Source organism: Trachypithecus francoisi, unplaced genomic scaffold, assembly GCF_009764315.1.
Source record: "Trachypithecus francoisi isolate TF-2019V2 unplaced genomic scaffold, Tfra_2.0 Lachesis_group12, whole genome shotgun sequence".
Taxonomy (NCBI): Eukaryota; Metazoa; Chordata; class Mammalia; order Primates; family Cercopithecidae; genus Trachypithecus; species Trachypithecus francoisi.
This window is the reverse complement of record NW_022681457.1, coordinates 80,364,566-80,389,974: the sequence shown is the minus strand read 5'-3', so window position 1 is coordinate 80,389,974 and position 25,409 is coordinate 80,364,566. Positions and strand designations below refer to the sequence as shown.

The 25,409-nt window shown below is 42.6% G+C and overlaps 1 pseudogene; it reads right to left on the bottom strand.

Annotated features, from left to right (window-relative positions):
* Window positions 1-23,102: 23,102 nt before the first annotated feature.
* Window positions 23,103-24,740, bottom strand: LOC117093556 (annotated as a pseudogene).
* Window positions 24,741-25,409: the final 669 nt, after the last annotated feature.

Genomic DNA, 25,409 nt, shown 5'->3' with positions numbered 1-25,409 from the left:
ACTCCCTGCAGCTGGGCAACAAGTTCTTCCTTGAAGGGGGATCTGGGCAGTGCGTCTCTGTGTCTGCCACAAAGAGAGTTGTATTTTATTTTGCAAGCATAAAGAACCCGTACAAATCACTATGAACTTCTGAGTTGCCAAAGATAATAGTGGCTGTCTAAATCGGAATGGCTTCACATCCCAAATAACCATATAGAGCAAAGGTCAGCAAATAACGTCCTGTGGGCTAGGCACCTGTTTTTGTCAACACATCAATTAGTTCATGCATTGTATGGGTGCTTCATGTTACAAAGGCAGGTTGAGTAGTGTGATAGAGATAGTATGGGATGGGTGCGTGGCTCATGCCTGTAATACCAGCACTTTGGGAGGCCAAGGCACACGTATCACTTTAGTCTAGGAATTCGAGACCAGCCTGGCCAACATGGTGAAAACCTGTCCCTACTAAAAATACAAAAAGTTAGCCAGGCATTGTGGTGCAAGCCTGTAGTCCCAGCTACTCGGGGAGCTGACACGGGAGGATCCCTTGAGCCTGGGAGATGAAGGCTGCAGTGAGCTCTGACCATGACACTGCCTGGGTGATAAAGTGAGACTCTGTCTCAAAAAAAAAAAAAAAAAAAGAGAAAGAGAGACAGTGTAGCCTGCAAGCCTCAATTATTTACTATACGGCCCTTTAAGAAAAAGTTTGCTGGCCAGGTGCTGCCACACCTGTAATCCCAGGCAGGAGGATCTCTTGAGGAGTTCTAGAACAGCCTGGGCAACACAGTGAGATCTTGTCTCTACAAAAAAAGAAAAAAGGAAAAGAAAAGGTTTGTTGACTACTAACTCCTGATATAGAAAAAAAAAAAAGGTAACAAAAACTAAATTCTCAGCGTAACTAGATGACAGAGAATTCCTAAACCTTAAATTACCTGTAAGTAGAAAAAATAAACACCAAATTCCAGTGAGATGGCTTTCACGATTCTACTGCAAATCTTTGTGGAGAGCGAGGGCAGTCCTGGAAAAACTGTGGAAGAGAAGAGGGGGCAGGTAACAGCAGGCCAAAGATTGATCTGAAGTCATTGTGTTAAAGAGAAAGTCCGCCCTAAGAGAAACAACACGGAAAATGAATCCTGTAGATCAGAGCACTGACCACGGGGAGGGACTTAAAAGGGCAGCGTAGCCTCAAGGAGACAACCTCAGAAAAGTCGCGCTTCTGGGGGAATAGAATGCAAGAAAGGAAAGGATAGGCACCCTTTGAAGATTAGGTGGTGAAGAGGAAAAGAATCAAAAGGTGCTATAACCAGTGAGTACCAAGGGAAAAAAAAAAAGAATCAAAAGAGGAAAATGTAGGGCATGTAACACAAAACAGAACCCAAAACTTGCAGGAGATACAATTCCCACCACACACACACACACATATACACACATGCACATACACACACAGAGCCATCCATTAAAGCAGCAGTTCTCAGACTTTTTTGGTTTCAGGACTTTGTTACACTCTTGAAATGAGTACCCTAAAGAGCTTTTGTATTTGTAGGTTATATCTATCAACATTGACTATATTAAATATTTAAACAGAGAATTTAAAAAGTATTTTAGGAATTAATTTAAAAGAATAATAAACTGATTACATATTAGCATAATTAATTTTTAAATGAAAAATAACTATATATTCCAAAACAAAAAATTTCATGAGAAGAGTGGCATTATTTTACATTTTTGCAAATCTCTTCATATCTGGCTAAACGGAAGACAGCTGGTCTTATACCTGCATGTCTAAATTCAATCTGATGCAATATCACTTGTCCTGTAGCTCCTAGAAAAGTCCACACTTGTGGGCCAGGCACTGTGACTCACGCCTGTGCCTGTGACTCACACCTGTAATCCCAGCACTTTGAGAGGCCGATGCAGGTGGATCATTTGAGGTCAGGAGTTTGAGACCAGCTTGGCCAACATGATGAGATCCCATTTCTACTAAAAACACGAAAATTAGCCAGGCATGGTGGCATGCACCTGTAATCCCAGCTACTTGGGAGGCTGAGGTAGGAGAATCGCTTGAACCTGGGAGGCGGAGGTTGCAGTGAGCCAAGATCATGCCACTGCATGAGACGCCTTCTCAAAAAAAAAAAAAAAAAAAAGAAGAACAAGAACAAGAAAAGAAAAAGAAAGCTCCACACCTTAAGAAATACTAAGAAAATATGTTAAGAAAATAAAGGTGAGTAGGACAAAAACATATTAGTATACTATTAAAGTAGTTTTGACTTTGCAGCTACCTGAAAGGTTTTGGGGACCTGAATCACACTTTAAGAACTGCTGTATTCGGCCGGGCGCGGTGGCTCATGCCTGTAATCCCAGCACTTTGGGAGGCCAAGGCGGGCAGATCACGAGGTCAGGAGATCAAGACCACAGTGAAACCCCGTCTCTACTAAAAAATACAAAAAACTAGCCGGGCGAGGTGGCGGGCGCCTGTAGTCCCAGCTACTCGGGAGGCTGAGGCAGGAGAATGGCGTGAACCCGGGAGGCAGAGCTTGCAGTGAGCTGAGATCCGGCCACTGCACTCCAGCCTGGGCGACACAGTGAGACTCCGTCTCAAAAAAAAAGAAAGGAAAATAGAAAATGAGAACCAAAATAACTCAAGTGATGAACATTTCTACATTTCCCTCCAAAAGAAAAATTACCATGAAGCAGAAGAAAAATGCTGTAACACAGCACACCAAATTGAATGAATTGTCGTCTTCAGGCAAACATTTGAGGATATGACAAATCACCCTTTAGCTTTTTTTTTTTTCTTTTGAGACAGGGTCTCATCATGCTGCCCAAGCTGGACTTGAACTCTCAGGCTCAAGCAATCCTCTCACCTCAGCCTTTCGAGTAGCTGAGTACCCTTTACCTAAGGGGTATAATGTATATTACTTGAGTGGTAGACCCCCTAAAAGCCCTGACTTGACCACTATGTAATCTATGCATGTAACAAAATTATACTTGTACCTCATAAATTTATCAAAAAAAAAAAAAAGAAAAGCCATCTTGAAACAAAAATTCAAAAATTAAAAGCAAATGGACATCCCCCTGCTCTGAAGGAATAAATTAAGAGTTCATTGAACTCAGGAAAGAAGAAACAGACAGAATGATTTCAGAAATAAAGCCTACATTATAAGGCACTCAAAGGAGAATAAATTCAAGTGGAAATGTAATAAGGGGCATTGAAGAAAGACAATTTTGCTTGATGTGATCCTATTTGTACATGTTTGCTTTGGAAAAAAACCAAGAGGATGAAAATGAAATCAAGAGAAAAGTGTTCGGAAGAAAGACTCCTCCTACACCAACCTAAGTCCAGCTGGTTGGGGGGCCTGTGAATTAAATGGCAATAGAGTAACAGGGAAAAAATCTACAGGTGGGTGTACCCTTGTAGAGAGAGTAGCTCCCTGAACAGCTGGAGGTAAAAGTTTATATACCAACCTATATACCACCCCAGTGGGGCTTTAGGACTTCAAAGAATGTAAGCTTCTTATGAGTCTTGTTCGTACAAATTTTTTTTTTTTTTTTGAGACGGAGTTTCACTCTCAATCCCCAGGCTGGAGTGCAGTGGTGTGATGTCTGCTCACTGCAACCTCTGCCTCCTGGGTTCAAGTGATTCTCCTGCCTCAGCCTCCAGAGTAGCTGGGATTACAGACATTTGTCACCATACCCAGCTAATTTTTGTATTTTTAGTAGAGACAGGATTTCACCATGTTGGCCAGGCTGGTCTCAAACTCCTGGCTTCAAGTGATCCACCTGCCTCTGCCTTCCAAAACGCTGGGATTACAGGTGTGAGCCACCGTGCCCAGGTTTATGCAATTTTTAAAAAAGTGTCTTGATGTCCAAGGTCAGTGCTTCTGTAACTGGAGACCTCTGGAGGAGGGTTTGTGGCAGCTATGTCTCCTAAGGCTCCGTGTTAGTCAGATAAGGGAAGTTTCAGATAAGATTTCTCTCTGCATCTGTTGTAGCTCAGATTTTATTTATTTATTTATTTATTTATTTTTGAGACGGAGTCTCGCTCTGTCGCCCGGGCTGGAGTGCAGTGGCCGGATCTCAGCTCATCGCAAGCTCCGCCTCCCGGGTTTATATGCCATTCTCCTGCCTCAGCCTCCCGAGTAGCTGGGACTACAGGCGCCCGCCACCTCGCCCGGCAGGTTTTTGTATTTTTAGTAGAGACGGTGTTTCACCGTGTTAGCCAGGATGGTCTCGATCTCCTGACCTCGTGATCCGCCCGTCTCGGCCTTCCAAAGTGCTGGGATTACAGGCTTGAGCCACCGCGCCCGGCCAGTATGTTTTCTTTTGAGAAATACATATTCAGATCTTTTGCCCATTTTAGAATTAGGTTTTGTTTTGTTTTGTTTTGTTTTTTTCTCCTATTGAGTTGCTTGCGCTCCTTATGTATTCTGATTATTAATCCCTTGTCAGATGGGTAGTTTTATCCCAATAAAGAAAAGGGTTGTCCCTTTTCTTTGTTAGTTGTTTCCTCTGCTGTGCAGAAGCTTTTTAGCTTGATGTGATCCTATTTGTCCATTTTTCTTTGGTTGCCTTGTGCTTTTGTGGTCTTAGTCAAGAAATCTTTACCAGACCAGTGTCCTAGAGAGTTTCCCCAATGTTTTCTTTTAGTGGTTTCATAGATCCAGGTCTTAGGTTTAAGTTTTTAATCCATTTTGATTTGATTTTTGTGTATGATGGGGGATAGCCTATGGCTATCCATTTTCCCAGCACCATTTATTGATGACACTATCCTCTCCCCCAATGTATGTTTTTAGCACCTTTGTCAAAAATGAGTTGACTGTAAATGCATTAATTTTACTTCTGGGTTCTCTATTCTGTTCCATTGCGCAGTGTCTGTTTTTCTTGCCAGTACCATGCTGTTTTGGTTACTACAATTGTGTAGTACAATTTGAAGTCAGGTAAAGTGATGCCTCCAGCTTTGTTCTTTTTGTTCCGGATGGTTTTGACTGTTCTGTGTCTTTTGTGGTTCCATACACATTTTAGAATATTTTTTTTCTAGTTTTGTGAAAAACGTCTTTTTATTTTTTTATTTATATCTTTTTTTTTCCCTCTGAGACAGAGTTTCACTCTTATTGCCCAGGCTGGAGTGCAATGGCGCGATCTCGGCTCATCACAACCTCCAGCTGCTGAGTTCAAGTGATTCTCCTGCCTCAGCCTCCCGAGTAGCTGGGATTACAGGCATGAGCCACCACGCCCGGCTAATTTTGTATTTTTAGTAGAAATGAAGTTTCTCCATGCTGGTCAGGCTGGTCTTGAACTCCCAACCTCAGGTGATCTGCCTGTCTCGGCCTCCCAAAGTGCTGGGATTACAGACATGAGCCTTTTATATCTTTTTTTTAATCCCTCAAATATTCTTCTATCCAGGTTGTTGGTATTTTGATGGGGATTGCATTTAATCTGTAGATTGTTTTGGGTGGTATAAACATTTTACCAATATTGATTCTCCAATCCATGAACATGGAATATCTTTCCATTTTTTGGTATCCTTTTCAATTTATTTCATCAATGTTTTACAGTTTTCATTGTAGAAATCTTTCACTCCTTTGGTTAAGTTCATTTCTATCTTTTTTTTATAGCTATTGTAAATGAGATTACTTTCTTGTTTTTTTTTAATATTGTTGTTTCTATATGCCAATATAGAATGTTTGTATGCTGATTTTATAAGACCACAAAAACAAAGTTTGTATGCTGATTTTATATGCTGCAACTTTACTGAATTTGTTTCTCAGTTATAAGAGGTTTTGGTGGAGTTTTTTGTTTGTTTGTTTTGTTTTGTTTTGTTTTTTTGAGACAGAGTCTTGCCCTGTTGTCCAAGCTGGAGTGCAGTGGCCCAATCTTGGCTCATTGCAACCTCTGCCTCCCAGGTTCCAGTGATTCTCCTGCCTCAGCCTCCCTAGTAGCTGGGACTACAGGTGTGTGTCACCACACTCAGCTAACATTTGTATTTTTTGTAGAGATAGGGTTTCACCATGTTGCCCAGGCTGGTGCCAAACACCTGGCCTCAAGTGATCCACCCACCTTGGCCTCACAAAGTGCTGAGATTACAGGTGTGAGCCACTGTGCCTAGCCTTGGTGGTCTTTAGGTTCTTCTAAATCTAAGATTATATTGTCTGTAAACAAGGATAATTTCACTTCTTCAAATTTGGATGCCCTTTACTTCTTTCTCTTGTGTAAAAGTAATTTTCTCTGGTAGTATGTTTTAGTTTCTTGCTTTTTATTTTTTGTGTTCTATTATTTTGTGTGTGTGTGTGTGGTTACCATGAGGCTTACAGATAACATCTTACAGTCAATTATATTAAAAATTTTTTGAGACAGGTCTTGCTCTTTTGCCCAAGTTAGGCTCAAACTTGTGATCCTACCACCTCAGCCTCCTGAGTAGTTGGGATACAAGCACACACCACTGCACCTGGCTAACCAATTGTTTTAAACTGATAACAACTTAACTATGATTACAAAGAAGAGAAAAAAAATGAGCAAAGAGAAAAGTAACTCTACATTTTAATTCCAACCCCCTAACTTTTTGACTTTTTGTTGTCTCTAGATCTTTTTATATTGTCTATCTCTTAAAATTGTTGTAGTTATTATTGTTGATAGACTGTCTTTTAGTTTTCCTACTAAAGATATGAGTGGTTTACACACCAAAATTACAGGGATAGAGTATTCTGTATTTGTCTGTGTACTTACTATTACTAGTGAGTTTTATATCCTCAGATGATTTATTGTTGCTCATTAATGTCCTTCTCTTTTAGACTGAAGAATTTCCATTAGCATTTCTTGTAAGACAGGTCTGGTGTTGATGAAATCCCTCAGCTTTTGTTTGTCTGGAAAGAATTTCTCCTTCATGTTTGAAGGATAATTTTGCTGGATATAATATTCTAGGTTGAAAGTTTTTTTCTTTTTTTTTTTTTTTTTTTTTTTTTTTTTTTTGAGACGGAGTCTTGCTCTGTCGCCCGGTCTGGAGTGCAGTGGCCGGATCTCAGCTCACTGCAAGCTCCGCCTCCCGGGTTTACGCCATTCTCCTGCCTCAGCCTCCCGAGTAGCTGGGACCATAGGCGCCCGCCACCTCGCCCGGCTAGTTTTTCGTATTTTTAGTAGAGACGGGGTTTCACCGTGTTAGCCAGGATGGTCTCGATCTCCTGACCTCGTGATCTGCCCGTCTCGGCCTCCCAAAGTGCTGGGATTACAGGCTTGAGCCACCGCGCCCGGCCGAAAGTTTTTTTCTTTAGCACTTTGAATATGTAATTTCACTCCTCTTGGCCTGTAAGGATTTTGCTGAGAAGTCCACTGCCAGATATATTGGAGCTTTATTGTATGTTATTTGCTTCTTTTCTGTTGCCACTTTTAGGATCCTTTCTTTATCCTTGACTTTTGAGAGTTTGGATCAGGTACAGTGGCTCATGCCTGTAATCCAGCACTTTGGGAGGCTGAGCATGGAGGATCGCTTGAGTCTAGGAGTTCGAGATCAGCCTGGGCAACATAGTGACACTCCATCTCTACAAAAAATTTTAAAAAATTAGCCGGCATGGTGATGCATGCTTGTAGTCCTGGCTCCTTGGGAGGCTAAGGCAGGAGGATTGCTTAAGCCTGGGAAGTTGAGTCTGCAGTAAGCCATGATTGTACTACAGCACTCCAGCCTGGGCAACAGAGTGAGATAATGTCTCAAATTAAAAAAAAAAAAAAAAAAAAAAGAAAAGAAAAGGGAGCGAGAGAGAGAGAGTTTGATTATTATATGCCTCAAGGTTGTCTTATTTGGGTTGTATCTACCTGGTGTTCTTTGACCTTCCTATACCTGGATATTCACATCTTTCTCTAGGTTTAGAAAATTTTCTGTTATTATTTATTTGAATAAACTTTCTGGCTCAATCTCTTTCTCTACATCCTCTTTAAGGCAAATAGCTCTTAGATTTGCGCTTTTGATGCTATTTTCTAGATCTTGTGGGCACGCTCGCTTGTTTTTTAATTCATTTTTTCCTTCTCTTTTGACTGTATATTTTCACGTAGCTTGTCTTTGAGCTCACTAGTTCTTTCTTCTGCTACTGAGAGACTCTGATGCATTTTTTTTTTCTTTTCTTTTCTTTTCTTTTTGAGATGGAGTCTTGCTCTGTCACCCAGGCTGGAGTGCAGTGGCACAATCTCGGCTCACTGCAACCTCCGCCTCCCGGGTTCAAGCAATTCTCTGCCTCAGCCTCCCGAGTAGCTGGGATTACAAGTGCCCACCACCATGCCTGGCTAGTTTTTGTATTTTTAGTAGAGTCGGAGTTTCACCATCTTGGCCAGGCTGGTCTTGAACTCCTGACCTCGTGATCCAACCGCCTCGGCCTCCCAAAGTGCTGGGATTACAGGCATGAGCCACCGTGCCCAGCCACATTTTTCAGTTTGTTAATTGAATTTTTCAGTTCCAGAATTTCTGCTTTTTAAAAAATTATTTCAGTCTCTTTGTTAAATTTCTCCGACAGTATTCTGAATTTCTTCTCTGTGTTATCTAGAAGTTTGTTGAACTTCCTTAAGACAGTTATTTTTAATTCCCTATCTAAAAGCTACATACCTCTGTCACTCCAGGATCAGTCACTGGTGTCTTACTTAGTGTGTTTAGTGAAGTCAAGAATATTCCTAAATGTTCTTGATACTTGTAGACGTTTAAAAAATTAAATTATCTATCTATCTATCTTTTTTTTTTTTTTTTTTTTTGAGACAGAGTCTCGCTGTGCCGCCCAGGCTGGAGTGCAGTGGCGCCATCTAGGCTCACTGCAAGCTCTGCCTCCCGGGTTCATGCCATTCCCCTGCCTCAGCCTCCCGAGTAGCTGGGACTACAGGCACCTGCCACCATGCCTGGCTAATTTTTTGTATTTTTAGTAGAGACGAGGTTTCACCATGTTAGCCAGGTTGGTCTCAATCTCCTGACCTCGTGATCTGCCCGCCTCAGCCTCCCAAAGTGCTGGGATTACAGGCATGAGCCACTGTGCCCGGCTCTATCTATCTGTCTATCTGTCTGTCTATCTATCTATCTATCTATCTATCTATCTTATATATAATTTTTTTCTCCTGTCTCAGCCACAGTGCCCAGCCAGTGAACATTTGTTGATGTCTGGGCATTGAGGAGTTAGGTATTTATTCTAATCTTTGCAATCAAGGCTTGTTTGTACCTATTCTTTTTGAGAGGGCTTTCCATGAGTTTAAAGGGGATTGAATATTGTGACTTATGTCTGCAGTCACTGCATGCATTTTAGCACTAGGGGATGTCCTAAGCCCAGGAATGCTGTGACTCTTGAAGCTTCCTAGATATACAACCTTGGTGAACTTGGGTAAAATAAGGGAGAATTCCTAGGTTGCCAGGCAAAGTCTCTTGCTCTTCCTCTTCCCTCTCTTCCCCTCATCAGAAGGAGACTCTCTAGGTGCTAGGCTGCTTGGAGTTGGGGGAGGGGTGACATGGGCACTCCAGTGGCCACTACAGCTGGCATTGTGCAGAGTTGCACCTGTCGCCTTGCAGACCAGCACAGTACTGGGGCTCACCCAAGGTCTGCTTTGCTGGTTAATTCCATCATCTCTGCCATTTCTGGATTTATTTCTACTGACTGATTTTTCTTTTTGTTATGGGTCACATTTCTCTGCTTCTTCATATGCCTAAATTTGATTAGTAAAGAATTTTACATTGTTGAATAACTGAATTTTAAATATTATTTTAAAGAGTTTTGGGTTTTATTCAGGCTGGTAGAAAAATTAAGTGGATCACCATAATCCTTCTGAGGTATATTTTAAGCTATTTTAAGATGGGTTTACAGTAGAATTTATTCTAGGGCATTCATTCTCAACAAAATAATATTTCCCCCAAAAGGGCAAAATTCAGTTTGGGAGGGTGAAAAAATTTTACTCACTTAATGTATAAAGCACAAACACAGATATGGTACATAACAGATATACAGCATACCTGTGGCATTAAAATTTCATGGAGGGACAATTAGGAAAAAATGTCCGAAAAGGTTCTTTCAGTGGGAGGGATGATAATGAGAAAAAAAATTATGGCCGAGTGCAGGGGCCCATGCCTGTAGTCCTAGCACTTTGGGAGGCCAAGGCAGGCAGGCAGATTGCTAGAGCGCAGGAGTTCAAGACAAGCCTGGGCAACGTGGTGAAACCCATCTCTACAAAGAATATCAAAATTAGCCAGGCATGGTGGTGTGCACCTGTAGTCACAGCTACTCAGGAGGCTCAAGTGGGAGCATCACCTAAGCCCAGAGGTCAAGGCTGTGGTGAGCCATAATTGTGCTACTATACTCCAGCCTGGGTAACAGTGAGCTTCTGTCAAAAAAAAAAAAAAAAGTGTGATAAGTACTGTTCTAGACACTTCTTCCTCTCTAGTACTTTGTCTTACAAATTTCATTTTCCTCAGTCTTTTTATCCTTCTTAACCATCATGTTCTTCTTTGGTTTGCCTTCCTTGCCATGAGAAAGTAGAAACCCTCAAAGTGCTTGCCAAGTTTGTTTCCTTTCTCATAGGGATCACAGTCTCATGCTGCCTATTTTCAATGACTGAAAACAATTGCAAAACAGATTTTGTCCAGTTTTCTAGTTGTTTATGGAAGAAGGTCATATCTGGTTGTTACCAGATGGAAAGTCTTGACTGTGAGTTGTCCACGTTCTTGGTGCGTTGAACAAATAATTGAACAAAATGCACAAACAAAGCAACAAAAGAATGAAACAAGGAAAGAAGCAATGAAAGCACAGATTTATTGACATGTAAGTACACTCCACAGAGTGGGAGCAGGCTCAAGCAAGTGGCTCAAGAGCCCCAGTTACAATGTTCTTTAGGGTTTTTATTAAGCTAAAAGAATTTAGTAACACCCCTAGATGCCCTTTAGAGGCCTCCAATTGGTTACACTCTATGAAGGACTGGCCCATGACCAATCAGAGGCCAAAGTGGAGGCTTCTGTCCTGTTATCAAGGGAGTGAGGATGTGGCCTGTATATTGCCTAATCTTGCCTAGAATTGGCTGCACCTGCTGTTCTTTTGCTTCTATCTTAACTCTTGGTTACCCTAATTCCCTATTCTCCTCATAGTCACATTAAAGCCAGAAGTAGACATTCTGATGGATACTTCTTAATAAGATAAATTGTATCTACCTTAATTCTTAAGCCAGTATTTTAGGAACAAGGCAAGTTTGCTCACTAACTCCATCACTATTTTTTTTTTTTTTTTTGTAGTTTTTAGTAGAGACGGGATTTCACCGTGTTAGCCAGGATGGTCTCGATCTCCTGACCTTGTGATCCGCCCGTCTCAGCCTCCCAAAGTGCTGGGATTACAGGCTTGAGCCACCGCGCCCGGCCAACTCCATCACTATTAACATAGGCTAATACTATTTTAGCCTATGCAATTAGACAAGAGAAATCAATTGTAGGCATAAGAATTAGAAGTAAAACAGTAAAACTACTTCTATTTGCATTTGATATAATTCTATTCCTGGAAAACCTTACAAAATTAATAATAAAACTAATTGATTCAGTAAAAGAACTCAATAAGATATGAATACAAAATTATACCAGGCAGAAACAAATAACCTTCAGGTATATAAACAATAATCTGTTAGTGAATATAATGGTAGAGGAAAAATACACTTATAATAACAGTAAAGAAGATAAAACGCTTAGGAACAAACTTAACAAGAAATGTGCAAATTCTATATGAGGAATATTTGAATACTTCCTGAAAAATACAAACATAGACACAAGCAAATGGAAAGATATCCCTTTAAAAAAAATTTTTTTTTCTTTTGAGACAGTCTTGCTCTGTCACCCAGACTGGAGTGCAGCGGCACAATCTCGGCTCACTGTAACTTCTGCCTCCCAGATTCAAGTAATTCTTGTGCCTCAGCCTCCCAAGTATCTGGGATTACAGGCATGAGCCACAGGCTCAGCTAGTTTTTTGTGTTTTTAATAGAGGCAGGGTTTCACCTTGTTGCCCAGGCTGATCTCAGACTCCTGGCCTCAAGTGATCTGCCTGTCTTGGCTTCCCAAAGTTCTGGGATTACAGGGGTGAGCTACTATGCCCTACGGATGATTGACATATTAAAATGTTAGTTCTCCCTAAATTAGTTTATAAATTTAATTGTAATCCCTCAAAATGCCAATAATTTGATACTAGAGTTCATATGGAAAAATACACATGCAAAAACAAACTCGGAAGCACTATTAAAAAAAGGTATGACACAGAACTAGCTCTATTGGTAATCAAAACATACTTCAGGGCCAGCGCAGTGGCTCACACGTGTAATCCCAGTACTTTGGGAGACCAAGGCGTGTGGATCACTTGAGGTCAGGAGTTTGAGACCAGCCTGGCCAATGTGATGAAACTCCAACTCTACTAAAAATACAAACAATTAGCTGGGCTTGGTGGCACACACCTGTAATTCCAGCTACTCAGGAGAGTGTGGCAGGAGAATTGCTTGGACCCGGGAGGTGGAGGTTGTAGTGAACCGAGATCGCACCATTGCACTCCAGCCTGGGCTACAAGAGTGAAACTCCGTTTCAAAAAAAAAACATACTTCAGGCCCTATGCAGTGGCTCACACTTGTAATCCCAGCACTTTGGGAGGCCAAGGCAGGAGGATCACTTGAGCTGAGGAGTTTGGGACTAGCCTGGGCAACATAGGGAGCCCTTATTTCTACAGAAAAGTATAAAAATTACTTGGGTGTGGTGGCACATGTCTGTAGTCCCAGCTACTTGGGAGACTGAGGTGGGAGGATCATTTGAGGTAGAGGCTGCTATAAGCCGTGATCATGACATGGCATTGCAGTCTGATAGAAGGAGACTCTGTCTAGAAAAAGCAAAAAAAAAAAAACACTTCAAAACTTCTCTAATTAATAATGCTGGATTACATTTGTAAGCCACAAATAAGTTTTAGAATAATTAGGATATGTTATCCTTTTATTTATTTTGTGCATTTTCCTATTGACATTCCTGTGATTTCAATATTGGGGTTCGAGAACCTGACAAGATAGCATTCTCTTATGTATTTTACTTGCTCAAGCAAATCAGTTCTGAATTTTAGTTGTGATAGATAACTAGAGTTTCTGTTTGTTTGTTTTGAGTAGGGGTCTCAAAACAAATTCTGCACCCAGGTTGTAGTACAATGGCATCATCATAGCTCACTGGGCCCCCTAATTCTTAAGCTCAAGCGATTCTTCCTCCTCAGCCTCCCTAGTTGCTGGGATTATAGGTGTGAGCTCTTGTGCCCAGTACCTTTTTTTTTTTTTTTAGACAGAGTTTCCCTCTGTTGCCCAGGCTGGAGTGCAGTGGCACCATCTCGGCTCACTGCAACCTCTGCCTCCTGAGTTCAAGCGATTCTCGTGCCTCAGCCTCTTGAGTAGCTAGGATTACAGGCGCCTGCCACCACGCCCAGCTAATTTTTGTATTTTTGGTAGAGACGGGGTTTAGCCATGTTGGCCAGGCTGGTCTCAAACTCCTGACCTCAAGTGATCCGCCTGCTTTGGCCTCCCAAAGTGCTGGGATTACAAGTGTGAGCTACCACACCTGGCCCAGGTCACAGTTTTTGTTTTGTTTTGTTTTTTGAATGTAAGTTACTCACACTGGCTCAGAGTTTTAAATGAAATATTGCAGCATCTGATTATATTGAAGTACCATGCATAGACTAAACTAACACAGAACAATTATGTAGATTGATGAATCAAGGTAGTCACAGTTAGAACCTGTGTGTGCCAAACGTAAGTCTTTTTTTTTTTTTTTGAGACAGAGTCTCGCTCTGTCACCCAGGCTGGAGTGCAGTGGCCGGATCTCAGCTCACTGCAAGCTCCGCCTCCCGGGTTTACACCATTCTCCTGCCTCAGCCTCCCAAGTAGCTGGGACTACAGGTGCCCGCCACCTCGCTCGGCTAGTTTTTTTGTATTTTTTTAGTAGAGACAGGGTTTCACCGTGTTAGCCAGGATGGTCTCGATCTCCTGACCTCGTGATCTGCCTGTCTCGGCCTCCCAAAGTCCTGGGATTACAGGCTTGAGCCACCGCGCCCGGCCAAACATAAGTCTTAAAAACAAACAAACAAACAAAAATTGTGTTATCAAAATTGCCAGTTGCCTTGGTAACTACGCGCAAGTTTATCTCATTGGTACTATTCTTTGCCAAAGTAGTAGAAGGCTTAATAGCCTTACACTGTAGTATCAGTAACTTGACTGTGATTGACAGCAACATTGGCAGAATTCAGCAAGTCTGGCTGTAAAGAAGGCACAAGAGACATTGGCAGAGGGGATTGGTTAAGTCTACAGGTTTTCTTTTGAGGCCTTTTATAATTAAATGAAGAATAGAACATTGCTATTCAGCAAATACATGTATATTGTGTGGTTTTCATTTATTTTGTTTTTACAATTTATCTCTAATATATATATATATTAGATATGCTATTATTTGAAGGAATGACTAGTTCTACAGTTTGCTCTGAAGAACTTTCATCCCTGCACTGCATGAGTGTTGGAGTTTTTAGTGATCATTCATTCCTTTCCAATTCTTCTTTTCCAACCTTTTTTTTCTTCTTCTTCTTCTTTTTTTGAGACAGGGTCTGGCTCTGTTCTGTTGCCCAGGCTGGAGTGCAGTGGCATGATCTTGGCTCACTGCAACCTCCACCTCCCTGACTCAAGCCATTCATCCTCCCACCTCAGCCTCCCGAGTAGCTGGGACTACAGGTGAATGCCACCACGCCCGACTACTTTTTGTATTTTTTGTAGAGATGGGGTTTCATCATGTTGCCCAGGTTCGTCTTGAGCTCCTGGGCTCAAGTGATCCACCTGCCTCGACCTCCCAAAGTGCTGCAATAACAGGTGTAAGCCACCGTGCCTGGCCTTCCAACCATTTTTACATGTTTTATTATTACAATTATTATTGGTCAAAATGGCAAAATGTTATTTATTTATTTATTTATTTATTTGTTGAGACAGAGTCTTGCTCTGTTGCCCAGGCTGGATGGAGTGCAATGTTGCAATCTTGGCTCACTGTAACCTCCACCTCCCGGGTTCAAGCAATTCTCCTGCCTCAGCCTCCCAAGTAGCTGGGATTATGGGCACCCGCCACCACACCCTGCTACGTGTGTGTGTGTGTATGTGTATGTATTTTTAGTAGAGATGGGGTTTCACCATGTTGGCCAGCCTGGTCTCGAACTCCTGACCTCAGGTGATCCACCTGCCTCAGTCTCCCAAAGTGCTGGGATTATGGGGATGAGCCACTGTGCCCAGCCTATTTTGTTTTATTTTAGATTCTGGGGTACATGTGCAGGTTGTTACATAGGTATATTGTGCAATGATGGGGACTGGGCTTCTATTGTACCCATCACCCAGAGAGTGAACATTGTACCCAATACGGAAATTTTCAACCCTTACCCACCCTTAAAATGTTTTTTTGATAATGAAATGTTTAATATGCTTAAGTTGGAAATAGTTAAGTTTATAAGAATAATTTACTGAATCTGAAATTTTATATGAATTTTCATTTAAAATGAAGTGAAAATGAGTTAAAGAAGAAATGTTTAAGTGGTAGTTATTATTAACTTCCTTTAAAAAAGTATATGCATCTTTTAGGCTGGGCGCGGTGGCTCACGCCTGTAATCCCAGCACTTTGGGAGGCTGAGGTGGGCAGATCACTAGGTCAGGAGTTAGAGACCAGACTGGCCAGCATGGTGAAACCCTGTCTCTACTAAAAATACAAAAATTAGCCAGCTGTAGTGGTGCACACTTGTAATCCCAGCTACTTAGGAGGCTGAGGCAGGAGAATCACCTGACCCCAGGAGGTGGAGGTTACAGTGAGCCGAGATCGTACCACTGCACTCCAGCCTGGGTGACAGAGTGAGACTCTGTCTACAAAAAAAAAAGAAAGAAGTATATGCATCTTTTATTAAAAAAAAAAAAAAAAAAGACGTGGGCTGGGCCCAGTGGCTCACGGCTGTAATCCCAGCACTTTGAGAGGCCAGGTGGCCAGATAACTTGAGCTCAGGAGTTAGAGAGAAGCCTGAGTAGCATGGTGAAACCCCAGCTCTACAAAAAATACAAAAATTAGCTGGGCTTGGTGGCATGCACCTATATTCCCAACTACTTGGGATGCTGAGGTGGGAGGATTGCTTGAGCCCTACAGGCAGAGGTTGCAGTGAGCCAAGATTGCACCACTGCACTGCAGCCTGGGCAATATAGTGAGACCCTGCCTCAAAAAAAAATTAAAATGAGTAAGGCCAAAAATCTGTTAGAATATGGGCAAAAGATATAAACAAACACATCACAAAAAAAGATATGAAGGCTGAGTGCAGTGGCTCACCCCTGTAATCCTAACACTTTGGGAGGCTGAGGTGGGCAGATCGCCTGAGGTCCGGAGTTTGAGGCCTGCCTGGCCAACGTGGCAAAACCCTGTCTCTACTAAAAATACAAAAATTAGCTGGGCATGGTGGCACATGCCTGTAATCCCAGCTACTCGGGAGGCTGAGGCAGTGAACCCGGGAGGTGGAGGTTGCAGTGAGCCAAGATCGTGCCATTGCACTCCAGCCTGGGCAACAAGAGTAAAACTCCATCTCAGAAACAAAACAAAACAAACAATATATATATATATATATATATATATATATATGAGCCTTAAATGTGAAAAAACATTCAACCTTACTTGTAATAAGAAATGCAAAGAAAATCTACTCTGAGATACAAGTTCTCACCCATTAGATTGGTAAAAATTAAAAATCATGACACATTCTGATGGTGAGGCTGTGGGGAAATACATGCTCATACACGGCTGGTAGAAGGCAGATTGGTACAGCTCTTACAGAGGGGAATTTAGAATACTTACCAAAACTACATATGCACTTGGCTGGGCGCGGTGGCTTACGCCTGTAATCCCAGCTCTTTGGGAGGCTGAGGAGGGTGAATCACTTGAGTCCAGGTGTTTGAGACCAGTCTGGGCAACATGGCGAAACCCCATCTCTACAAAAACTACCAAAAAAATTTGCTGGATGTGGTGACCATGGCTGTCGTCCCAGCTACTTGGGAGGCTGAGGCAGGACGATCACCTGAGCTTGGGAATTTGAGGAGGTGGTGCACTGTGATTGTGCCACTGCACTCCAGCCCGAGTGATAGCATGAGACCCTGTCTCAAGAAAATAAAACTAAAAAAATAAAAACAAAAAAATTACATATGCATTTACTTCTTGATCTATCTTCCCATTTCTAGAAGACATGCCTCTGCAACACAAAAACATGTACATGGTTATTCACTGTAGCACTGCTGGTAACTGCTAAATATTGAAAGCAATCTAACTGCCATAGCCAGGAAAGTGATGGAATAAACTATGGTAAATTCACACAAATGAGTACCATGAAACTGTAAGAAATCCGTATGAATAGTTGTTATTTCCAGTATATATTGGTTTTTTTGCTTTGTTTTGTGTGTGTGTGTGTGTGTGTGTGTGTGTTGTTGTTGTTGTTGTTTTGAGGCAGGGTCTTCCTCTGCCACCCAGACTGGAGTGCCATGGGATGATCTCAGCTCACTGCAACCTCTGCTCCTGGGTTCAACTGATTCTCCTGCCCCAGCTTCCTGAGTAGCTGGGACTGCAGGCACACACCACCATACCCGGCTATTTTTTGTATTTTTAGTAGAGACTGGGTTTTGCCATGTTGGTCAGGCTGGTCTCGAACCCCTGGCCTTAAGTGATCCACCCTCCTCAGCTTCCCAGAGTGCTGGGATTACAGGCGTAAGCCACCATGCCTGGCCAAATGCATATGTAGTTTTGATAAGTATTCTAAATCCCCCTCTGTAAGAGTTGTACCAATCTGCCTTCCCACCAGCCATGTAAGAATATATATTTCCCTACAGCCTCACCATCAGAATATATCATGATTTTTAATTTTTACCAATCTAGTGGGTGAGAACTGATATCTCAGGGTAGATTTTCTTTGCATTTCTCTTATTACGAGTGAGGTTGAACATTTTTTCACATGTTTAAGGTTATTTTTAAATCTTTTTTTTGTGATGTATTTGTTCATGTCTTTTACTCATATTTCTAACAAGTTTTAGGTTTTATTCACTTTAACTTATTATTATTTTTATTTGAGACAGGGTCTCACCATGTTGCCCAGGCTGGTCTCAAACTCCTGGCTTCAAGTGATACGCCATTCTTGGCCTCCCAAGGTGTTGGGATTACAGGCATGAGCCACTGTGCCAGTCAACCAATATACAGTGCTACATGAAAAAAGCAAAGTACAAAAGAGTAGCTGTAATATGCCACCTTTTGTGTGAGAAAGAGAAAACAAGAAAATGTGGGCCAGGCAAGGTGGCTCACACCTGTAATCCCAGCACTTTAGGAGACTGAGGCTGGAGGATTGCTTGAGTCCAGGAGTTCAAGACCAGCCTGGGCAACACAATCAAACCCCGTCTCCACAAACAATAAAAAAATTAGTCAGACGTGGTGGCTCACACCTGTGGTCCCAGCTACATGGGAGGCTAAGTGGGAGGATCACTTGAGCCCAAGGGGTTGAGGCTGCAGTGAACTGTGATCATGCCGCTACACTCCTGCCCAGGTGACAGAGCAAGACACTCTCCAAAATAAATAAATAGATAAATATTTTAAAAAAGAAAATACGTATATACCTACTCGTTTGTGCAAAAATAACAAAATAGAGAGACCAGAAATAAATGAGACAGGCCGAGCACGGTGACTCACACCTGTTAACCCAGCACTTTGGGAGGCCAAGGTGGGTGAATCACCTGAGGTCAGGAGTTTGAGACCAGCCTGGCCAACACGGTTAAACCCTGTCTCTACTAAAAATAGAAAAATCAGCTGGGTGTGGTGGTGCACACCTGTAGTCCCAGTTACTTGGGAGGCTGAGGTGAGAGAATAACTTGAACCCGAGTGGCAGAGGTTGTGGTGAGCCAAGATTGTACCACTGGACTCCAGCCTGGGTGACAGAGTGAGACTCTGTCTAAGAAAGAAAAAAGAAGGAAGGAAGGAAGGAAGAGAAAGAGAGAAGGAGGGAGGGAGGGAGGGAAAGAAGGAAGGAAGGAGGAAGGAAGGAAGGAAGGGAGGGAGGGAGGAAGGGAGACTGGGCTGGGCGTGGTGGCTCACGCCTGTAATCTCAGCACTTTGGGAGGCCAAGGCGGGCGGATCACTTGAGTCAGTAGTTCGAGACCAGCCTGGCCAACATGGTGAAACCCCATCTCTACTAAAAATACACACACAAAAAAATATTTAGCCTGGCATTCTGGTGTGTGCCTGTAATCCCAGCTACTCAGGAGGCTGAGGCAGGGAACCTGGGAAGCAGAGATTGCAGTGAGCCAAGAACACGACACTGAACTCTAGCCTGGGTAACACAGTGAGACTCTGTCTCAAAAAAGAAAGAAAGAAGAAAGAAAGGAAGAGAAAAAGAAAAAGAAAGAAGAGAAAGAAAGGAAGGAAGGAAGGAGAGAAAGAAAAGAAAGAAAAGAAGAAAGAAAAGAAAGAAAAGAAAGGAGAGAAAGAAAAGAAAGAAAAGAAAAGAAGAGAAAGAAAGAAGGAAGGAAGGAGAGAAAGAAAAGAAAGAAAAGAAGAAAGAAAAGAAAGGAGAGAAAGAAAAGAAGAAGAAAGAAAGAGAAAGAAAAGAAAAGAAGAAAGAAAAGAAAAGAAGAAAGAAAAAAAAAAAAAAAAAGAAAGAAAAGAACGAACCCTGGTGATCCGTACTGGGTCAGATGGGGTAGAAAGAATGTGGGAATGGAAGTGAGGTACAGAGGATGGGAAACAGGAAAGACATTTTGCTGAGTGGATCTTTTTGTACAGTTGAGTTTTAGAACCATGCTAATTTATATGTTTTATAAATTGAAACAAAAACATGTAAAAATCTAAGAATAGGGGGTAACCTATGATGGAATATAAAGAAATAAATGAAACAAAATGTATTTCAGATGAATAACATAACCACACTGGAGGAAAAAATAAAAGAACTAATTCAAGTAACTTTTAAAGGTTTGAGCCACCGCACTCGGCTGTTTTTTGTTTTTGTTTTTTTGAGACAGAGTCTCACTCTGTCACCAAGGCTGGAGTGCAGTGGCGCAATCTCCACTCACTGCAACTTCTACCTCCTGGGTCTAGGCGATTCTCGTGTCTCAGCCTCCGGGTAGCTGGGATTACAAGCGTGAGCCACCACGCCCAGCTCATTCTATGACTTTAGACAAAAGTGTAATGACATGTATCCATCATTGTAGTATACAGAATAGTTTTACTGCCCTAAAAACTCTCACATTTTTAGGTTGATATCTAACATTTTCATTGTATATTGAATAGTTGCAAAGAATATAACTTCTGGAGTACTACAAACATTGACATTTAAGAACAACTACTAGAACACTCTTCTCTAATACCATCTAAATACTAGAACTCTAAGTACCTTCAGAATTTTTTAACTTTTTATTTTGAAATAATTTTAGATTTACAGAAAGGTTCCAAGAATACTACAAAGGATTCCCATATACCCTCATTCAGATTCCTCAGATGTTAACCTTTTACCACATTTGCTCTATCTACCTACCTACCTATCTCTTTATCCCAAAGTACAGCGTAGATTTCCTAAAAACAAGGCCATTCTGTTACAGAACCAAAATACATACATCATAATTAGGAAACTAATGCTGATATTTATACTAAACCGTGTTATTCAAATTTTTCCAATTGTCCTGATAACATTCATTGCAGGCAAAGAAAATCTAGGACCATGTGTTACCTTCAGTTGTTACATGTCACGTCGTCTTTATGACTGAAACAGTTCCTCCGACCTTCCTTATCTTTTATGACCTCGACATTTTGAAGAGTACAGTCAGGTTACTTTGTAGAATGTCCTTTAATTTGGGTTTGTTTGATGTTTCCTCATGATTAATTCGAGTTATGCATTTTTTGGCAGGAATACCAGATAAATGACGTTGTGCCCTTCTCAATGATCATATCAAGAGACACACGGTATCTATTTGTCTTTGCACTGATGATGTTAACTTTGATCACAAATTTCTCCACTATAAAGTTACTATTTTTCTTGATATTTTAAGAAAAATGAATAATATAAAATGCTCAGTTAAAACCACAAAATGCAGCCAGGCACGGTGGCTCATGCCTGTAATCCCAGCACTTTGGGAGGCTGAAGCAGGCAGATCACTTGAGCCCAGGAGTTTGAGACCAGCCTAGGCAATGTAGTGAAACCCTGTTTCTCCAAAAAGAAAAAAAAAAACCCACAAAAATTAGCCAGGCATGATGGCATATACCTGTAGTCCCAGCTGCTCAGGTGACTGAGGTGGGATGAGGTAGAGGCTGCAGTGAGCTGTGATCATGCTACTATACTCCAGCCTGGGCAATAGAGACCCTGTCTCAAAAAAAAAAAAAAAAAGAGTAGAAGTCACAATGGGAACAAAGAGGGAGGGCAATGAATAGGAAACAAATATGGTAGATATTAATCCAACTATATCAATAATCACTTTAAATGTCAATGGTCTAAATATATTGATGAAAATATTTGGCCGGGCGCGGTGGCTCAAGCCTGTAATCCCAGCACTTTGGGAGGCCGAGACGGGCGGATCACGAGGTCAGGAGATCGAGACCATCCTGGCTAACACGGTGAAACCCCGTCTCTACTAAAAAATACAAAAAATTAGCCGGGCGAGGTGGCGGGCGCCTGTAGTCCCAGCTACTCGGGAGGCTGAGGCAGGAGAATGGCGTGAACCCGGGAGGCGGAGGTTGCAGTGAGCTGAGATCCGGCCACTGCACTCCAGCCTGGGCGGCAGAGCGAGACTCCGTCTCAAAAAAAAAAAAAAAAAAAAAAAAAAAAAAAAAAAAGAAAATATTTTCAGAGTGGATCAAAAAACAACACCAACTATATATTCCTCCAAACAAGACCCAACTATATATTCTTACAAAAAACCCACTTTAGACGGCACGGTGACTCACACCCATAATCCCAGAAGTTTTGAAGGCTGAGTGGGTGGATCACTTGAGGTCAGGAGTTCGAGACCAGCCTGGCCAACAATAGTGAAACCCCATCTCTACTAAAAATACAAAAATTAACCAGGTGTGGTGGTGGGCACCTGTAATCCTAGCTACTCAGGAGGCTGAGGCAGGAGAATTGCTTGAACCCAGGAGGTGGAGGTTGCAGTGAGCTGAGATCCTGCCATTGCACTCCAGCCTGGGCAACAAGAGCAAAACTCCATCACAAAAAAAAAAAAAAAAGAAAGAGAGAAAGAAAAAGAAAGAAAGAAAGTCATAGCACGAACACCAGGAGTGAATCCTAATGGAAACTGTAGACTTTGGGTGATAATGATATATCAGTGTAGGTTCCTTGATAGTAACAAATGCACCATTCTGGCGCAGGGTGTTGGTAGTGGGAATAGCTGTGCATGTGTGGTCAGAGGGGTGCTTGGAAACTTTCTGTACGTGCTATTCAATTTTTCTGTGAACCTAAAACTGCCATAAAAAATGCTGCTTGTTATCTTGTCTCATATATACACACACACACACATATATAATATAAATAGCTTATTTATTTAAATGTGTGGAAGGACACAAACAGTCTTTTACAGGTAAATGGGAAAAATAATTTGAGATCACTTCCCTAGAGGATTTGTGGCATGTTTGCCAGAATATTTATATGAGACCAATCATAGCAGCATTTTTTTTTTTTTTGCAAAGCTAGCTGAGGTTTTATTTTGGACAGAAGAAGAAGAAGAAGAAGAAGAAGAAGAAGAAGAAGAAGAAGAAGAAGAAGAAGAAGAAGAAGAAGAAGAAGAGAAGAAGAAGAAGAAGAAGGAAGAAGGAAGAAAGAAGAAGAAAAAGAAGAAGAAAAGAAGAAAAGAAGAAAGAAGGAGGAGGAGGAGGAGAGGAGGAGGAAAAGAAGAAGAGAAGAAGAAGAAGAAGAAGAAGAAGAGAAGAAGAAGAAAAAGAAGAAGAAGAAGAAGAAGAAGAAGAAGAAGAAGAAGAAGAAGAAGAAGAAGAAGAAGAAGAAGAAGAAGGAAGAAGAAGAAGAAAGAAAAGAAGAAGAATAAGAAGAAGAGAAGAAGAAGAAGAGAAGAAGAAGGAAGAGAAGAAGAGAAGAAGAAGAAGAAGAAGAAGAAGAAGAAGAAGAAGAAGAAGAAGAAGAAGAAAGGAGAAGAAGAAGAAAAGTACAGCACAATTGAATTGTTTTGTAGCTGGAGACATGGACAAGGGGGGTATCCCCAGGCGGTAAACTCCCCGCAGGTGGGCTGAAGGCTAGGGCTGAGCCTCAGGTGGGTCTCCTGTTCCCCATGCTCCCGTGCACAGCAGTCTCCCTCCCGCGCTCTGGGGCAGCCGCAGGAGGATCAGGCTGGGAGGGGCTGCCGTGGCTGTTCACTTGGGCAGGACGTTAGAAGACTCAGACACCAGCTTTCTGATGCAGGTCTCGATTTCTTCACAACCACGGCCCTGGTGGAGCTGGTGCGGCTGAAGGAGCTGGAGCCCATGCCAGAGTCAAAGCTGGACCCCAGGACGTAGTTGAGGCCGGGGCTGGTGAGGCCCCCATAGGCCGAGCTCAGTGCACCTGCATAGCCGCTGGTCGTCTTCGTATTACTCACGTTCTGCATCGCAGTCTCCAACCGGCTGTCCTCGCCCTCCAGCAGCTTCCTGTAGGTGGCGATCTCGATGTCCAGGGCCACCTTGACGTTCATCAGCTCCTGGTACTCATGCAGCTGCCGCGCCATGTCCTGCTTGGCCGGCTGCAGGGCGGCCTGCAGCTTGGAAAGCTTGGCGTTGGCGTCCTTAACTGTCAGCTCCTCCGGCTGCTTGGCCTCTGCGATGGCGGCCTCCAGGGAAGCCCTCTGGCCCTTGAGGCCCTCAGTCTCAGCCTGGGGCTCACTGATGTTCTGGTTTATCCCAGAGATCTCAGTCTTTGTATGCTGCACCTCATCCCAGTGCTTCCCAGACAGCGTCTGCAGCGCCTCATACTTGATCTGGTACCTGCTTTCAGCCTCAGCCCGGCTGCTGTTGGTGATCTCCTACTGCGCCTTGACCTCAGCGATGATGCTGTCCGTGTCCCGGGAGCAGCTGTTGTCCATGGACAGCACCACAGATGTGGCCGAGATCTGGGACTGCAGCTCCCGGATCTCCTCTTCACACAGCGGCTTGAGGAAGTTGATCTTGTCAGTCAGCCCTTCCAGGCAAGACTCTAGCTCTACCTTGTTCATGTAAGCTTCATTCACATCCTTCTTGATGAGGACAAATTCATTCTCCATCTCTGTAGGCTTATTGAGCTCATCCTGGTACTTGCTCTTGAAGTCCTCCACCAGGCCCTGCATGTTGTCAAGCCCCGCCTCCAGCTTTAGCTTCTCCTGGCCCAGAGTCTCCAGCTACTGCCTAAGGTGTTGATGTAGCTCTCAAACATGTTGTCCATGTTGCTCCGAGTCGTCTGCTGCTGCTGCAGGAGGCTCCACTTGGTCTCCAGCATCTTGTTCTGCTGCCCCAGGAACCGTATCCTGTCAATGAAGGAGGCAAACTTGTTGAGGGTCTTGATATGCTCCTTCTCCTGGGTACGCACGGCCTAGATGTTGGGGTTCACCTCCGTGGAGGTTGGGAGGCTCAGCAGGCTCTGGTTGACTGTGACGACGGTGATGCCTCCCATGCCGCCGGTCCCACCATAGCCTCTGCCCAGGTCAGTCCAGAAGCTGCTGCTGCCCACTCGGGAGAAACTCGAAGAGCTGATGCGGACACTGGGCCCACTCGTGTAGGAGTGGCATAGCAGCATTTTAACAATAATCCAACAACCCTATTGTTCATCAATAACATAATTGAGAAATATATTGTGATATATTCATACGGTGGAAATTATTCAGCAATGGGAATGACTGAACTACAGCACTATGAATCTTATAGATCGAGTACATGAAGTAAGATACAAATTACTCCATTTATATAAATGTAAAAAAAAAGAATCCTAGGCAACATAGCCAAACTCTGTTTGTACAAAAATTTAAAATAAAATTAGTCAGGTATGGTGGAGCATGCCTGGAGCCCTAGCTACTCAGGAGGCTGAGGTGTGTGGATCACTTGAGGCAGGAGTTTAAGGCTGCAGTGAGCCATGATATGGCAGAGGGAGATCCTGTCTACTGTCTGTCCCTAGAGAAAAAGAAAAAAGTAAGTCAGAAAACAAGCCAAATGAAACTATATTGTTGAGAGTTGTGTATGTAAGTGGTGAAACGGAAAACAAGCAAGTAGCCAACATACAATTCAAGATCGTGCTTACCTCTGGACACAGAATGGGGTGTGTGACCTGAGGGAAGTCTAGTATGGATGAGGGGCTGCTTTTCGAGTGCTGGGTAAATTCTAATTTTTGAAGTGGGTGGTGGTGAAATGTTTTAAAAACATTAAAAGTTTTTAAAATGAATGGTGCTTATAAAGGATTAAAAAAAAACCC